Source organism: Neophocaena asiaeorientalis, unplaced genomic scaffold, assembly GCF_003031525.2.
Source record: "Neophocaena asiaeorientalis asiaeorientalis breed wild unplaced genomic scaffold, Neophocaena_asiaeorientalis_V1.1 scaffold175, whole genome shotgun sequence".
Taxonomy (NCBI): Eukaryota; Metazoa; Chordata; class Mammalia; order Artiodactyla; family Phocoenidae; genus Neophocaena; species Neophocaena asiaeorientalis.
The window spans coordinates 2,404,523-2,421,675 of record NW_020175390.1 but is presented as its reverse complement, the minus strand read 5'-3'; positions in this window follow the sequence as shown (position 1 = coordinate 2,421,675).

Genomic DNA, 17,153 nt, shown 5'->3' with positions numbered 1-17,153 from the left:
TTGGATGTAAAATAATTTGTAATGAAAATGTTCAATATGTAAAAATCAGAATGTGCAAATGAATAAAGGGGAAGGGGAAATACAATGAAAACTATATATAATTCCATGTTGCAAGGAAAGAGTCATTAGCGCATTGGTACATAAATAACAGTAATATATATAATTCAAATAACATTTTATGAATATTCGTTATGTACATGCATTGTATTTATGAATATTCATTATATACATGCATTGTACATATTTTGTCTTATTTGATCATTAAAAAACTTAGAAGTACTATTATCTTTTTAAATTTAAGAAAATAAAATCATTTTCACATAGTCAAAATAAAATAATCCCATTTAATAAAATATTAATAATTTCTTAATATTTTTAATATTCATGTTAAAATTTATCTAATATACTGAGAACTTTTTTTTATAATTGATTTATCCAAATAACGATCCTATTCAGAACCACATTGCATCTGGTCAATATGTCCCTTGAGTCTTTTATTTAGAAGAGTATATTTCTTTGTTATTGAGCTCTTGAAGACACTTGAGCTGGTAGAATTTACCATGTTCTGGAACTTATTAAATGTATGCTCATGGTGTCATTTAGCTTCTCTCCCCTCACCTTCATTACCTACTAAAAAATGTTGTATCTACCAGCTGGCTTAAATACAAGTTAAATCCAAGTTATCGTTTTGACTACAATACATCACATGTGATGTTATGTCAATATTGCTCCCCATCAAGGAACAACTAATATTTTTTCCCATTATTTGTGTCCTAAGCAATTCATTAGAATGGCGTAATTTTCTTCACCCTTGAGACAAAAAGTAGTCTCTGTGATGTCATGTTGGCTCTATATAAACGTTTAGTCCCTCATCAGACATTCATCTGTTGGATTTACTACCAATTGACAATACCTGTTTGAAGCAATCTTCTTTTCATTAATTTTCAAAATGATTCAGTGATATCATATTCATTTGTCATTCTTCTGACTAATGAACTCCAAGGGTAGGTGATATGTGTCACTTAGGATTTTGTTAAATTAACATTTGTTAAGTGAAGCAGGATGCAGGATGGTAAGCCTCAGTTCAGCAAAAACCACAAGAAAAATTGAAATGTAGAATTTTATTACTCACAGGTCCTAGAGGAAGTACATCGCATGCCTGCAGGGGACACATGGGAAGGTCAAGGCAGGGTGCAAGCAGAGAGATGCAGGACCTGGGTACATGCCTTCATTAGGGTCCCTGGTTGGAGTGCTTTGGGGTTTCTGGACAAAGGCAGGATATGTCAATTCATACTAAAAAAGTGGGTTTTGGTAAGCTTTGTGGGAGCCTTACCTAAAGGGCACACAAGGCGAAGGCACCAAGAGGTGGAGGAGAATCCTTATCACGTTTGTTTGGGGAATCATATCGCAAACTTGCATTCACTTGTGACTCTCCAGGCTGCTATCTAGGTAGTATATGTGCTTGTAAGAGGAGGCTATTATCAGTTTAAGATCCCAACATGCCACTTGGCCCAGCAAAATGGATGCCAAGGCAGTAATACCATGGGGTGGCTTAGCTAAAGTGTAAACTATTACTTTCTTCTTCTTCTCTGGTGTTGCTAGAAACAACACCTTCTGATGAGAAGCCAAGATGGGAGCTATCTGATTCCTGAAACACATAGGAAAGATGGCTTAGAGAGTTGCAACCCCAAACAAGCTTGCATAAGAAAGAAATATTTTCACTGTGCATGTTAAACCACTGCTTATGTGTTGCAGTAACAAGCCTAACTAGGTGGATGAAAAAATACACTTTTACCATTTTTCTACTGGGTTATTGGCATTATTTTTCTTTCCTATTCCTAGGGTCTTCTATATATTAAGGAGAATCTCTCTCCCTCTCTAACTTGTCTATGATATGAGTTGCACATACTGTTTTCTGAGTTCCTTATTTCTCAATCTTTTATTTTGTAACTTAAAAAAATTTTTATCATAGGATAAACTTCATTGCTCATTCTCTGGTATTTTCAGTTTAAATTTTTTTACATTTAAATATTGAATGTTTTTAGACTTAATTCTGGTTTTGTTATGAGGTACAAATTAAATTACCATTTCTAAGTCTTTGAAGTTGATTATGCAATTTTTGTTCTTTTACTGATTCATCTGAATATTTACATTAATAGATTTTCTAGTAATGGATAACCTTTGAAATTATGAAATACATGTCTCCATTATTATGTGTGACAATTTTTAAATGCAGTTTATCCTGTTGGAGACTATTTAATTTTAGTATTTTATATCCATATTAATATGTGAAATTGGTTGCTATTTTACATTTTTATGCAATCCCAATCAGCACTGAACTTTTAAATAAATATAATTTATATGGTTTCCTTTGTTAACCATTCTCAAAAACAATGTAAATACAATGGAATTACCTGCCATTAACAATCTGAGTAGAATTATCTGAAATACTCTGGTCTGGTTCTTTGGAACGTTATTCTTTGAGAACGTTTTCTGTTTTTCATATGGCGATAGATATTTTTGACTTAGTACCTCTACTACAGTGAATTTTAATGCAGCATTTTTCAAGAAAATTACACATTTTTTAGGACTCAAAATTTATTTTAAGATGTGGTAAAAAGTAGTCACGTTATTATTCATTGCCCCCTCTTTTTTTTTTAAACACCTTCATTGGAGTATAATTGCTTAACAATGGTGTGTTAGTTTCTGCTTTATAACAAAGTGAACCAGCTATACTATAGTCTGAAGTCAGGGAACGTGATTCCTCCAGCTCTGTTTTACTTTCTTAATATTGCTTTGGCTATTCAGGGTCTTTTGTGTCTCCATAAAAATTGCGAAATTTTTTGTTCTAGTTCTGTGAAAAATGCCATTGGTATTTTGATAGGGATTGCATTGAATCTGTAGATTGCTTTGGGTAGTAGAGTCATTTTCACAATGTTGATTCTTCCAATCCAAGAACATGGTGTATCTCTCCATCTGTTTGTATCATCTTTAATTTCTTTCATCAGTGTCTTATAGTTTTCTGCATACAGGTCTTTTGTCTCCTTAGGTAGGTTTATTCCTAGGTATTTATTCTTTTTGTTGCAATGGTAAATGGGAGTGTTTCCTTAATTTCTCTTTCAGATTTTTCATCATTAGTGTATAGGAATGCAAGAGATTTCTGTGCATTAATTTTGTATCCTGCAACTTTACCAAATTCATTGATTAGCTCTAGTAGTTTTCCATTGCCCCCTTTTTAATTGTTCTTTTCTCCTTGTTACATCTTATTTTGAATATTGTCAGCTTTCTGTTCTTTTTCTTGATTAGAGGAGTTGATGGTTTTCTCTAGTTTTTAAATGTTTTAAAATATTGGTTGGCTTTCCCTATGAATTCTCTTTTTACTCTGTTCTAATAAATTGGTATCTGCTTTCCTGTTTTTGTTTACATTTTTGTACTTCATTTAACTTTTATATCTGATGGCTAAATCTAATAGCTAAATATATATACCTATGCACACAGACATACATATGTATAATGTGTATATATATATATACACTAATAAATATCCATAACATAAGTGTATATAATGTATAATGTATATATAATGCCTATATACACATACATATAAATGTATACTTAATATATATAATATACATATTGATTTTAAGTTTTTAAGGCTTTAAGTCAATCCTTAAATATTGACTTTGTATTCATACATATATTAATATATGATATTCTCAGTGTCATTATTTTAGAAAAATTCTATAATTTAATTTTTATCCAAGAATTATTTGATAGAGGTTTTGTGGTATTGCTTTGTTTTGTTTCACTTTTTTTGTGTGAACATGTGTATGTGTTTGTTTTTAACCCAAGGTAGTCAGAGAATGCTGTCCATATTTTTTTTTTCTAAATTAGTAAATTTAGTGTATTGGTCTTTTATCTTTTGCAATATATGGAAAATTTCCATGACTTTCCGTGGCTACTTGCCAAGAATATATATTTTCTTTTACTACGATTACATATTTCAATACATATATTTATAAGATTTGTTTTTTACCTTGCTATTTAGATTGTCTATATCCACACTTTTTTGACCATCTCATTTCTCTTGACTGTAGACATGTTTCAAAATCTACAATTAGTATATATTTGTTTTCTTATATATCCTATAGATGTTAATATATTTAAAATTCTGCTATGATATTTGTTGCATAGATATCTCTAACTTTTAAATAGTCTTTCTAAATTGTATCCTTTAGACATATATTTTTTGGTCATAAATGCCAGTAAAATTGATAAAACTTTTGGAAGTCTGATTAAATAAAATATGTGGAAAAGGAGAAAAAACACACATAGATATTGGAAACAAACAAACAAACAAAAATTCTGAAACTATTTTCAGGCAACACTATGGCAAAAATCAGAAATCCTGGAAGCAATGGTAAATTCTGCCAAAATAGAAATTTTGATAAATAGAAAGCAAAGATTATAATTTTTCTTGAGTAAATACTTTTGAGTTTTGTTAACTCAGACATGTTATTTCTTTTATGCAATCCTTCATATATTTTATCTGAAAAATAGTGATAATTATTGATAATTATGGCAACAACTTAATAAAATTTTTGTAATTATTAAATGAGTTAGTTTATGGAAGTGCTTAAAACAGACTGGCATATTTTAAGTGGTATATATATATATGCTGTTTTAGTCTTATTATCACATTTATTATTAATAGATAGCTACCTTTTTTTTAAACCTAAAAACAAATGATAACATATGAGGATCATATTTAAAGTTTCTAACAGTATTTTCTTTATATTTATTTTTATATTTTTACTTATTTCTGACTTTGTAAATCCAGAAAATTATTGAAATTTGCCCTTCTTATTTTTATGAGGCCAGCAAAGAATTCTTTTAAAATATCTATGGAGGGTTGTATCCATAGATCTTTTACTTTAAAAACTTTAAATTAATTAAAATTTAATTAAAATTTAATTTTAATTAAAATTTAATTTTAATTAATTAAAATTTAAAAATTAATTAAAAACTAATTAATTAAAAAATAATACTAATTAATTAAAAAATTAATACTAATTGACTAAGTAGTTTCTAGTCCATAAATGCAAGAATGGCTCAATGAAGTTAAATATTAAAAAAATCAAAAAAATGAGAGTATTTAATAGCATAAAATTTACTAATCACAAATCAATTTATAAATATAAATCCAATTAGAATTCTGTAAATTAGATTAAATATTTTATAGTTCCAAAGTAATAAAAGTGATCCAAGGATAGCCTAGAAACATGAAAATCACCACCATATTAGAATAGTTAAGAGGACAAATTCTAGAGTCAAATTCTGGGGTTAAATTCTGAACATGAAACCTTACAATATTTCCCTTACCTATAAAATAGAGATGATGATGATATATCCCTAATTGGATTTTATGAGAATTAGTTGAGAAAAGAGTTGTAAAAGTCTCAGAATAATGCTTGGCACATAGTAAGTAAAGACTCTTTGTTGAATAAATAAAAGTAGAAAAAAATATGCTAAGTAGGCACTGGACTTAAATGTATTGGTATGATTAAACAGTGATGTTAATGGCATAGGGATCAACAAAATTATTGGTGGAAGAGATTAGAAACACCCCCAAATAGTTCACTTTACATGCCCATAAATCACTTTCTTGTACTTAATCTCTTGCCCTCATTCCCACCCCTGTTCCACATTACTTCTTTGACTACTAGCCTCCCAGGTATTTTTTTCCCCTCATGTTCAACATATGTAATTGTTGTTGAACTGTTATTTGATAATTTGTTAATGTACCAATTAATAATATTATACCATATGAAAGAAAAGCATTATAGTCTACAATCATTCCTGTTCATTGTGAACAAAATTATTGGTAAATGTAGATATCAATTTTTGTAACTGAACAATGACAACTAAATAATCTTACTTGTCTTAATTCTTAGTGACTATTTTAAAACAGAATGCAGATCTCATTTCTAAATTCTATAAATCAGTACAGGAAGAACATTTGCATACTGGAGAAACTATTTGAAGGATTGATAAATTGATAGTATTTGTCCAAAAAATTACTATTCTTCTCTTTAGAAAGATTTGGAACTTTGTATCAAAGACAAAGCTTGAAAATACAAAAAAATAAAATGTAATAAAATTATCTAGGAGCTTATGATAGAGACATTGGTTAGGCATAGGGAAGTATGATATTTCCCAGTCCCATTTTGGATAGATTAGAATCTTTTGACTGAATTCTAGCTAATGGGATGAGGGTGGAAAAAGTATAGCACCTCTAGACCATGAAATTATTTACCATTCCACACTCCCCTTCCCATTCTTCAACGACCATGGTGGCTATGTATAATATCATAAGATGGAAGAGGCCACAGTTATCTAACTTCAGAAAATGTAAATACTCTAATTGGAGGAGTACCACCAAGGATAGTGGTTCAAACTCATTCTCAAAAGTGATGTGAAGGAGAAATAAGATTCTCTTGAAATATGTTACTAAGATTGGGGGGAGGGGATGTTTACTACAAAGAACTAATGTTAATTCTGCTACACAATATTGAGCCATCTAATTTAATATGATGGATGCCCACAAGTATTAATCAGTATCCCCAAAAAATGTTTAAAGGGGAAAGTCATTAAAAACTTATGTTTGAATCATTTTACATTAACTAGAATATAAATACATCTATTTTGAGAAAGATATAGGTCCAACCTTTTTTTCTTGGAAAATAGGTATTCTAGTTAGAATTTCCTGTTTTTCCTTGCATAAATTGCATTGATAGTGTAAAAGTGGCACTTAAAAATTGATATCTATAAAGGGAAAAATAAGTCAAAGATACAAAGGAAAAAATTTGAATGCATAGGTGGGTGTATATAACCTGTTTCCTTTTATTTTTAACCTAAATAGATACCATTATTTTAGCTTCTTATTTTCATAGAGATTTTCAATAAATACAATTTTTTCACACACATTACACTATATTATGTTTAGGAATGAGGTGTTTTCTATATACAGTCCATTCGAATACAATGCTTTTTTTAAACAGGAGTTTGCTCCAACATGATTGCTATATTAGGGGATATTTTGAGCATAAGGCTAACTTCACCTTTGCTTATGTGTGACTTTGAGTCAGGAGATAGATGGACTCCAGGCTAGGCATTTACAACTGGCCTCCTGTTTACATTTTGGGGGGTGAGAAAAAGATGGGCTTCAGGCTGGACACTTAGAACTAGCCTCCTGTTTACATTTCCTGAGATAGGAGATAGCTGGGCTCCAGGTTAGGCATTTACAGTCAGCCTCCTTTAGTACTACAAAATGGAAATAACAACAGAAACAGGGTAAACAGCCAGGTTTTGTCTCCTGAGGACACTTTAACATAACAGTAATGGCAGGAGCAGAGAGGGGCTAAACCCTGTTGGAGTAAAAGATCAGGAGGACACATATTTCCCATCCTTGGGCAAGGGAGACATGCACACTAGCAGAAAGGCTCACTGGGGGGTCAAAAAGGAGGGAGCACCACCCCATAATATGTAATGCCAAGGGTCCCCCACAGACCTCTGGGCTTGAATCCATCTTGGAAAAAAGTTGTGCATGCATGTTGAGGAGGGTCCTTGGGCAGGTCAGGTGTGGAAAAAGAAACCATATCAAAGGTAAACAAAGACCCGGAAGAACTGCCCTATATAAATGATTTAACCACCCATTTACTGTGCTCCTCTTCATTAGGGAGGACACCCACACCCTTGCTCTCTGGGTGTGCATCTCTGTCTTGCTTCGGTCTTAACTAAACAAACTGTTTCTCTGTGTGCTCTCCCACTTGTTGTTGTGCTGTGTCTCTAATAATAAACTTTGTACCTGTTTTTACAGTTTTTGCCTCCTTGAGAAATGCATTTTCCAGTGGGGGCAAGAGCCAGGGAAAATTTGCTTCTAGCCTCTAGCTCTTGCTGGTCTACTGGCTAGGGTTCCTGGTTTTCATCCAGGCTACCAAGGTTCAATTGCTGGGCAGGGAACTAAGATCTCTCTTCAAGCCACCACTCATGGTTGCTGCCTCGCCAAGATCAATTGCATCTGCAAAAATCACTAGGTGATTATAGAAAATTCCACCCGGCTGAATAGAACCTTCTAGGAATACACAAAAGCAAACACACACACATACATACACACAAAGCATCAAACATCTACTAGTTACCTTAGTTCACCATATGTGCTATAAGCCATGTTCATTCATAGCTGGTGTTACAACTTTCCTTCTGATTTCAGATAACCCTTCTACCACGTCTTCATAATAACTAGTAAACTGTAACTCTTCTGATACTCACAAACAAATTTTAGCACTTTTCCAAGGTGGAATACTATATCATAATTATGCATTTAACTGTTATCGTGTAAATCTGTGATATTATTTTATTAGGTTACTGTCAATTTTGTGTATGTGTCACTGAAAATGTTCTGATGGTTTTGCCCCAACCTTATTTTTCCCTATGCTCAATTATGCATAGTGAGGTGACCTTTAGGAATATGTATATTATAATATAACTGACTATAAATATAACTTATTGCATCTCTCCAAATGTCATAGAAAAAGTGGAAAGCATCAGTTAGCCTGGCAAGATGGGTCAAGAGGATTTGGTTAAGAGAATTCCAATGTATTGATTAAAAAAAAAAAAAACACAGTGGTGAGAATAAGATCATACTTCTTACTTTGAAATATTTATTGGTAATATCTGTGTTGTCATTGGTCCTTCCTCAGCCATTCTTAGGTCTTGAAGTTTGTTACCATTTCAAGAAGTCACAGAAAACCTTTTTCAGAATTTACTGTTCAAGAAGATTGCCTGATGGGCATATACTTCCCTGTACCCTCAAAATTCTATTCATAATACATACATATGATAATAAATGTATAATATACTGAATACAGAAAGGTGTGATGTCAGCAAGTGAGATAATTTGAGGAATTTCAGGGCAAAAATTGTTTCGAACTAGGGCACACCCTAATGACCACATTTAACCTTAATTACCTCTTTTGAAATTAATTACACTTAATTACCCTATTTTGAAATACAGCCACATTCTGAAGTAGTGGAGACTCCAATACGTGAATTTGGATGGAAGGGTGCAAAATTCAGCCCATAACACTATATCATAAAGTAATATTAATTATTATTATTAATCAAAATGAGCATACATTTTGCCAAGGGAGGTGAGTTAAATAATTCACATAGTTTTCCTCATTTATTTATAAAATTAGTGGTTTAAAATTTTAGAGAGTTAACCTGAAGTAGACTGTGTGTGCTCCATGTGCACATATGTTAATGGATGTTTCACTTTGACTTTTATAAAGTTGCTATCTAACTTCATAAAAGGATTAAAATAATTTATTTTCTTTACTGTTTAATCACAAAAAAGCACCATAGTATGTATTTCTTGAGGGGTTCTTTTTTTCAAATGCTATTAAAATTCTCCCTTGTTTTCTAAACTTAACTGTTGCTTTAGGGACACATGAGGTCAACAGAATGTGTCCTGTCTTTTTAGAGAATTGCCTATTTTGTGAAGCAAAAAAGACTATTTTCTTAATTTTAACGTTTATTAAGTATACTTATATTTTTCTAATTGATTTTAAATGTTTCAATTTTGGGGAAAACAATGTTGCACATTATATTCATTTACTTAAGGAAATACTTTTTAATTACATAGTAAACTACTTTTGTATATGATTTAATGTTATTCTGTTTTTTAGGAATATCAATTATATTTATGTGGAATTCTCAGTTATCTCAATATAGTTATCATTTTCTCTAATAATTTTTATCTTTATTTCATTTTATTTTGTGTCAAATTCTGAAACGTATTCTTTACTCCCATGAATTTATTTTTAGCCAAGTCTGTTCTGTTTCTTTCTGTAACATGTAACTTTAATTTTGTTAAATTAAATAATTAAAATAGGCTTACATTCTGTTTCTTTATTAAATCTTTCCATTGCATTTCATATAATTTATTCTCTTCAGTAATTAATCCTCCTTTCTTATTTACATATTTCTAAAATTATTCCATTTTCTTTATAATGAGTTGTGATCATCTGCTTGAAATTTTGTTCAAGCAAGCTCTAAAGTAAAAAGAATTACTTTAAAAAGTGCCAGAGACCAATAACTTATTTGATTTAGATGTTCTTATTTACTAATTGTATGTTGTTACTGACATATATAACAATTGCTTGATAATAAGCACACAATTTCCTTGTTCTCAAGTCTTTAACATCATCTAATCAGGGAAAGATTTATTGGGAAATTTTATGAATCTGAATCTTAAAAAGTGAAAGTTATTGTAATTGTGGTTAGAAAAACTCACTTCCAATTCCTCCTAGATTTCTTCCTCTGAGGAACCACCCACACAGTTATTATAGGCAGCAGAGTCATTGCAGTAGTGTGGCCAAGCAGCTTTCCTTCCTGCCTTCAGGCCCACTGCAGGCCATGTTCAGTTTGAAAGCTGGCACACTCTATTATGTGTGCAGAGAAACCCCATAAATGTGCTGCAACTACATGGTAGAAAAATCATTCTCTCAACATACTGCTCCTATCACTACTGAGACATGGCACATAGATAGCCTCACATGTTTTCTATGTGTTTGTAGTTATTTTTTCTAGTTTTAAATGTTTTAAATAGAAACTTAAAAGCACTAACAAAATGGAGAGACGAATATAGTAAGCATCTATATGCTTGCCATTCACATCCAAGAATATCAATGTTTTGACCATGTTATTTGTTCTACTTCCTGTGCTTTGCAATTGTGCTTTTTTCTTTTTTTCTGGAATATCGTTCATTTACAATGTGCAATTATGTTGTTTTATTTTAAAGTAAGCCCGTGACTTTGTTATTTTTTTCCTATAAATATCTCAGTATGAGTATCTAACTGATAAGGAATTTGATAAAACTGTTGTGACATTTATCATATACCAATGGGTAAATTAAATCATTTCTCCCACAGTACTCTCTCTCACCTAGTTTGGATCACCATTATTCTATCTAGTTTCTTGCAACAAATGTCTAACTAGTTTTTTTCCTCCAGTATTGTTTTTCTCTAATGTATTTCTTAAAGGGCACCTGTTCTGGTCTTTTGAAAAGCAAATCTGATCATGTCACTCCCAAGTTTAAATATTTTTAAGAGCGATCTATGACTTTCTGAATAACTTTCAGATTCCTTAATATGCCTCATATGGTCCTTTATAAATTGGCTGCTGATCACCTCTCCAGCCTTATAACTGATTCAGTTTAATGACAGCATAGTCAATATTTTATCTGATATTAACCACTGGGTGTTTATATACACCATTCCTTGGCTGAAATAATCATTGCCCATTCTTTGCCAGTCCTTTAGGCTTAACTTAGATATTAAAAAAACACCATCACAGAAATGCCTAGAATAATGTTTGACCAACAATTTGGGTGTCATGGCCCAGCCAAGTTAATACATAAAATTAACCATCACAGGGTCCAAGTTCCATAATAATTTATAAGAACTTTTTTACCTATTAGGATTATGTGGCTTAGATCTACTCCACCCTACCTTTTTCTTCACTTTTTGTACTTAGATTGAGAGAGGTATATTAATGACATCTTTTTTTTTTTTTTTTTTTTTTTTTTTTTTTTTTTTTTTTTTTTTTTTGCTGTACGCAGGCCTCTCACTGTTGTGGCCTCTCCCGTTGTGGAGCACAGGCTCCGGACGCACAGGCTCAGCGGCCATGGCTCACGGGCCCAGCCGCTCTGCGGCATGTGAGATCTTCCCGGACTGGGGCACGAACCCGTGTCCCCTGCATCGTCAGGCGGACTCTCAACCACTGCGCGCCACCAGGGAAGCCCTAATGACATCTTTTGATACTATGTTATTTTTTTTCTCTCTTACATGTCAGTTTCAGATTTATGAAAATTGGGGTTGTACTGTTTTCTAGATGAATAATTAATAATATAAACTGTATAAACTTCATTGTTATTTGTAGCTTGTATCACAAAAAAAGTTTTTTGCTTCATTTAATTTTATTATTTTAGCTTTAGCCTTTTAAACATCTCTAGGCGTGTTACTTTTATTCAGAATGATTTTAGATTTTTCTTTGATAGTCAATCTGAAAATATTTTTAATCAATGAGTTGAAGCTATTTATATTTATTTGATCAACATTATTGATGTTTATTAACCTCAGTTCCATCATGTAACTTTACATTTCATTTATTTGTAATGAAGTCTACGGTAGTATTTACTATCTCCTTTTTTGTGTTGTTCTTTCTTTAAAACATATTTTTTGTTTTTAGGGAAGGTTTGAACATTTTTCTAATGACTACATTTATACTAACATTTCTGTAAAATATCCTTAGTTCCCTTTGTTTAATAGTGTTTATTGTTGCTCTAAGCAATGACTAAATTTTCTGGTAACATTTCCTCCCATCCCCTCCTGGTTTACACCTATTTAATCATAATTATAGGGCTTTATAGCCTTATCTATTTTGACATACTCTATTCATATACATATGTATATGTATAACTGATTCACTTTGTTATACAGCAGAAACTAACACACTATTGTAAAGCAATTATACTCCAATAAAGATGTTAAAAAAAAAGTTGGTATTTGCATAGATTTTGTTAAACAACAATCTTAGGTGTTCCACTACTCTGTGTCTATTGTAAATAAGGGATTGGTCAAGTGCAGAAAAGGAATACACAAAAGGAGACTAATTCCTACACCGTTTGCAAGAGAAGAAAATGAGGAGGGCTTCCCTGGTGGCGCAGTGGTTGAGAGTCCGCCTGCCGATGCAGGGGACACGGGTTCGTGCCCTGGTCCGGGAGGATCCAACATGCCGTGGAGCGGCTAGGCCCGTGAGCCATGGCCGCTGAGCCTGCGCGTCCGGAGCCTGTGCTCCGCAAAGGGAGAGGCCACAACAGTGAGAGGCCCGCGTACCACAAAAAAAAAAAAAAAAAATGAGGAAAATACGTAAAACCCATTACTAGGCTATGTATTGTGGGATACTGTGCAGCAACTGAAATTAAAAGTCAGATTTATACGCTTTGGTGAGACAGATCATAGTATGGAGTAATGCAGTCACTCGGTTTTTAACTCAAAGGACAGGTTTCTCAAAAAATCATAACTCATAATAAAGCCTCCTCAATAAGTATTCTATAGGTTCCTACGAGTCTTCTGAGTTTTCTAAACTGAATTTTACTCCTTTTCTTAAAATTTAATAAGTGATATGTATCTATTAGTATTTAATAATATTTGTAACATCCTTTATAAATACAACTTAAAAATATTTGCTCAGGACTCATAGTGCCAGGCAAGGTACAGATAAAAATATTTCCTACGCATTTAATTTCTTTTTTACTCCTGATAACTTTTCTCCTTGTCCTGGAACTGGCTTCAACTTTCTGATTCAGTAAAACCTCTAAATCCTTAAATGTCCCTTTCTGAAGTTCCTTCCAAACCCTTGCACTTAATCTCACAAATTTGAAGCAACATTGCAGAGCTCTTAGAAGTTTTTCTTACTGAATGTTTGTAAGAGTGGTGTCTATTCATTTTCCCAACTTGTGTACAATCTGGCCAAATATTTTACGTATATTATATAGACACACAAATATATACGTGTGTGTGTTTGTGTGTGTGCATGTGTGTGTGTGTGTGTGTGTGTGTGTGTGTGTTGGTGAGAGAGAAGAGAGGGAGAGAGAGAGATTCCTGCAAACTGATAAAAATGTCATTGGTTCTTTTGGGCTTACAATGAACTGTGCATCCTATAAGGGACCCATTCTTGTATATACATGAGGTATGAGCTAAAACATTTGAAGTATTGTAAGGGAAACATGCCAGAAAAATAGGAAAATGTTTTGATTAACCACTGAGGAGGAAGCTGTGGCATTCTGCTTAGTGGTCAGAGAGAAGGTGAATAATCAAATAAGTAAAGACATAGAGAAGCAGAGGAAGAACAGCACTGTACAGTGCACTGGAAGCCAAGGGGAAGGAGAATTTCCCAAGACCATCTGCTTAAGAGCATTTAATACCACAATCAGTTTTTTCCCCTTTCTCCTCACTTACTAACTTTCCATACAGCACTCAGAGGAGTTATTTTGTAATTTATATCAGAATAGGGATCTCTTGTGCTAAACCTATAAATAAGCTTCTCATCTAACTCAAAATAGAATCCAAATTTTTTCCTTTGGTCTCTTCCTCTTTTGAGCCCAAGTAACCTGGCCTCATCACCTAACACTGTCTCTCCTGACCACATTATTTTTGATCCTCTGTTAAGTTCCTTGAACAGACCAAGCTTGCTTGTGCCTTAGACACACTCTCTCCTGCTTCCCTTGGGAGAACTCTCTCCTTTCCCACAGATTTTGGCTGAAAGGTTGCCATAGGAGAGAGCCTTCCTGATCTTTCTATTTACAAGACCACCTTACATTCCTCTATTCACTTGCCAGGTTTTGTTCATCCATAGTGCTTTTTTTAATTTTTAATTTTTTACAGTAGGTCCTTATTAGTTATCTATTTTAAATATAGTGTATATGTCAGTCCCAAACTCCCCATTTATCCCTCCCCTCACCCTTCCTTCCTGGTAACCATAAGTTCATTCTCTAAGTCTGTGAGCCTCTTTCTGTTTTGTAAATAAGTTCACTTGTATATATATATTTTTTAGATTCTGCATATAAGTGATATCATATGATATTTGTCTTTCTCTGTCTGACTTACTTCACTTAGTCTGATAATCTCCAGGTCCATCTATGTTGCTGCAAATGGCATTATTTCATTCTTTTTAATGGCTGAGTAATATTCCATTGTATATATGTACCACATCTTCTTTATCCATTCATCTGTTGATGGACATTTAGGTTGTTTCCAGGTCTTGGCTATTGTAAATAGTGCTGCAATGAACATTGGGGTGCATGTATCCTTTCAAGCCATGTTTTTCTCCGGATATATGCCCAGGAGTGGGATTGCTGGATCATATGGTAGCTCTATTTTTAGTTTTCTAAGAAACATTCATACTGTGCTTTTTATCACCTGAAAGATCATTTATCTTTCTACTCATCGAAGTTCTAGCCACCACAAAGCTAGAAAATGATGTAAGAGGAAAGAAGCAAGACTTAATATAAGTTAAACAATACAGGTATTTTGCAATGTAAAATAAACCAGGAAAGTGCAAAAACACTTTTGAAGTATCCTTTATTTTTAACATAGGAATTTCACATTGCTCCAGCAGAACAGATTGAATGATTCAGTATTCACATAGCTTTTCTCTGGTATTTATACTTCCTGTTTTACTGACTGTTAACCTGAGAATGCTCTGCAACTTACTCCTCCCCACAAACACACACCCACAAACACACTCACCACGACCTGCCTGTCTCCAACGTCCTTTGCTACTGAATTCTCAGAAACTTGACTTGCTTCAGCCCTCATTCTCTATATGTGTGAAAATGTTAACTAACCTGCTGTGTTTTCATATTAAACGCTGAATTTGACGCTGGTTGTGTTAGGATATTTGGAGACAATATTAAAAATAAACACAGGATCAATTCCTCTATCAGCTCTCATCTCCCTTGTAAATAGCTTATTGCTTAAATGGGGAGGGGGAGAGGTCAGTTTCATATAAACTATAGAAATATTAGTGGAGCCATAACTGTTTTTGAACATATGTCTTATGCTGTAATGACTCTTGGCTTCTGGTAGTTAAGTCTTTATCATTTTAATAAGAGTAATGCTAAAATTAATGAAAAGCACAAATGGCTCTAGAAACATTTGATAATTTAGCAGGATAGAATTCTCCTAATAGCAGTGATTATTCTTTATTTGTACTAAGTCAAGCTGGATTATAAGAAGTAGATTCTATTTCATGCTATTAATTTCTTCTGGTAATTAGTAATTAAGTTGATCTGTAAAATCAGTCAAAAAGTCCTTTTTTCACCTTTATTATTTTTTAACATATTATGATTATTTTGTTCATATTTAGTTGAACATCAAAAATTTTAATGAATTATATTCTCTGAGAAAAATTCTTCTAGTACTCTATTTTTAATATTTGAACTAATCATAGTGCTAATTTCTAAAGCATTCCCTTTTTTCAAGAGTGGGTATTATGCAAAATGGAATGATCAATTATGATATTATCAATCATACAGTTCTAATTGTGATTTATTAATATGATCTAGAAATTAGCCATTATTCTGTCAGACAATTAAAAAACACAGATTGCAATACGTAAGACAAAGTGTTTATTTTTTTTCAAAGGATGAATAGCTAAATAGAAATATTCTTAAAGAAGGGCAGAGAATTCGCAATGGATAATGAATGAACAAACCAACAAATTGAAAAGCTAACAGACATGCCATATTTAAAAGTTGAAGGTTTTCAGTGATTTTTCTAAGGCTTGGATAGACCTCAGATTTATTATTATAAGTAATAGTAGCATGCAATCATATTTAAACAGCTTAGGTAAGAGCATGAAACATGTACCAGAGTAATACCTCTGAAACTCTTCACCCTCTCACTTCACGTATATCAGGACTGATCTAGAGGCTCATTTGCAAAGAACACTGTACATAAGATACTTGGAGGTAGTATAATAACAGATCTATACCACCCTATACCTTCAAGAATTCCCTATATTTTTCTTCATCTTCACCTGAATGTGTTCCTTTCTAAGGGCTCCACAAATAATGTCTAAGAAGCTGAAGTCCACAGTGTGCTTTATAGTTTTTTTGTTAAATGTCAGACCAGTTGAAGCCAGCTCAAATATCTTCTCATTTTAGGAGAGAACTTGGACTTTTTTTACAATAATGTGGCATTCATGGGGTTTGGATCATATTACACTTATGTAGACAAGGCTTTATATAACAAGTATGCCGTAAATATATTGAATTAATATATTATTATCTTTTCATGGAATTTGCATAAATTTAGGATATCTTTAAAAGTTACATATGTTTAAAAGCTTTCTTAACTGTATATCAGAAGATATGCTACAGTTCCATGCTCTCAGGCCAATTAGAAAGGATCAAGGCCCTCAAAGCAGTTTATGTGTTCAATAGGGGGATTATTTTTTTAAGTACTACATAGCTAAAATTATTTTTAGAAAATTACCATATGCTTCTAGGTTACAAAAGAACTAAT